Genomic DNA, 2,222 nt, shown 5'->3' with positions numbered 1-2,222 from the left:
CTTGAAGTTATTACATCCCTACTTAAAAGGACCTCCAGTCATACTTGTATAGACATTTTCATTCTGTTTGGCTCTAAAAGATCCTTATGTGGAAATATTTCAAGAGAGAGTAAAGAAATTCCTATTCTACTCCAGTTTTTGCCACTAACAAGACACACAACTTTGTGGAAGCCAGACTTCCAAGGCTTCTACGCGCACACTGGGCCAGGTGACTTTCCTGCCTGGGCTAAGAGACACCTGTCCAGCATCGCTAGCAGGCAGAGGCATCTGGGCCTAGCGGTACAGAGCCCTGGCTCTGGGGCCTGGTGCTTTAACACAAATCCTGGCGCTGCCACTTACTAGCTGTGTAACTCTGCGCAAGTTACCTAACATCTTTTCTCTCATCTACAGAACAGCTGTTGGTTGTGAGGAGTAAGCAAGCCGATACATATAAAACACTAGTACAGTGCCTGGCACATGCCGAATACCTAATAAATGCTAGCTATTGTTTACTGTTATCACCAACACTGTTATTTTATTGTGTAGATATGCTTTTGCTGGCTTGGTTATTAGAGGAAGGTAAGCATCAAATTCAATCCAGAAATTTAAACCGACAGCCCAGACCGTCTGGAGAGCGATGAGACTGGACTGAGGATGAGGTGGTGATTCCGGAGAGAAAGGGCCATACAACAACCTTTCCACCACGTCCTTCAAATCCGGGAGGATATCGGTCAACCGCAGACACTAGAAAACACCGATGAGCTGCCTATGCTGCAACTTAGCTCGACAGGCTATGATGCTAATGAGTAGGTGAGCGATTTCTCCACCACGGCGTCTGAAAGAACTAGAAACTGACAGGAGCACCCATAAAGATACACAGTTCTTTCATGCCTGAAAGAACTAGAAACTGACAGGAGCACCCATAAAGATACACAACATCATTCGTTAGTCGTCTGGAAAATGAAAATAAGAGCCACAACGAGGCAGCGCTTCATGCTTACTAGAGGGCTGTGATTCAAATACTAGGGTGGCTGTAGTTTAAAAAAGGGAAATAACAGGTGGAGTTCTGGGGTACTGCTGGGGGGATGTGAAATGGTGCAGCCGCTGTGGAAAACGGTTTGGTGACTCCTCAAAGAGTTAAACACAGAATTACCACGTGATCCGGCGATGCCACTCAAAGGTATGCACCCAGAAGAACAGAAAGCAGGGACTCAAACAGACACACAAAAGCCGACGTTCACTGCAGCACTATTCACAATAACCAAGAGGTGGGTATGACCCGAGTGTCCATCAACAGATGAATAACCACAATGTGGTCTATACTTACAGTGGAATATTATTCAGCCACAGAAAGAAACGGAGTTCTGATACATGCTACAACACGGATGAACTTTAAAGATATTATGTTAAGTGGTGTATGATTTCACTTATATGAAATATCGACAATAGGCAAATTCACAGAGGCAGCAAATAAACCAGAGGTTACCAGGGCCTGGGGGGAGGAGGGACTGGGGAACTATGGTTAATAAATAGTTTCTGTTGGAGCGATGAAAAAGTTTTGCAAACAGATAGTGGTGATGGCTGCACAACACTGTGGATATAATTAACACTACTATAGTGTGCACTTAAAAATTGTTAAAATTGCAAATCTTGTTTTATATATTTTACAATAAAGAAAAATTAAAAAAAAAAAATCAACAAAATGCCATTTCCTCTAAACTACTTTTCAACACATTCAGAAAGGGTACTTCATCTGTTTTCTCCCCCTCCGCCCGGAACTTTGTCTCCAAGACCTGAGACTGAGAGCCACCAGTCAGTCAGACAAGTGTCATGGGAACTGCTGTCCCAGTGGAATGGAACCCGTCAGCCACTGCCCGAGTAACAGGTCACGAACAGTGCTCTCCGTCTGTTTTCTAAAGACACATGAACCATCAGTGTCCCTCTAATTAAAAAATATATATATGGGGGTGGCTCCATAGTGGTTAGTGGTTAGCCACAGTGGTTAGCCATCTGCTTTACACAAAGAAGGCCCTGGGTTTGTGCCCCAGGTGGAGCCACGGACCATACCCTGGGTGCGCCAGGCCCCATGTGCACGCCGTGAGTGTGTGGGAGACGCCCTGCCTTCAGAGATCCAGTTCTTAAGGGGAAATGGCAACATCCATAGGTCAGGGGTGGAAGTGGGGGGTGGGAATTAAAGATGGGGGAAAAAAAATAAAATATGTGTGTGTGTGTGTGTGTGTGTA

General features: G+C 45.0%; 1 protein-coding gene and 1 non-coding gene across 4 annotated transcripts in view; both read right to left on the bottom strand.

Annotated features, from left to right (window-relative positions):
* The window catches only part of CPSF3 (cleavage and polyadenylation specific factor 3), a 35,752-nt gene that overhangs the window by 15,027 nt on the left and 18,503 nt on the right, over positions 1-2,222 (bottom strand). The gene's annotated exons all lie outside the window — the stretch shown is intronic.
* LOC111743028 lies at positions 1,758-1,880 on the bottom strand. Its single transcript, XR_002781566.1, has one exon. It is a non-coding gene; the product is annotated as a small nucleolar RNA SNORA54 (small nucleolar RNA).

The sequence above is a fragment of the Pteropus vampyrus genome, unplaced genomic scaffold (genome assembly GCF_000151845.1).
Source record: "Pteropus vampyrus isolate Shadow unplaced genomic scaffold, Pvam_2.0 Scaffold105, whole genome shotgun sequence".
Classification (NCBI taxonomy): Eukaryota; Metazoa; Chordata; class Mammalia; order Chiroptera; family Pteropodidae; genus Pteropus; species Pteropus vampyrus.
Note: the sequence above shows the minus strand (reverse complement) of the source record. Positions and strands in the feature narration are given on the sequence as shown.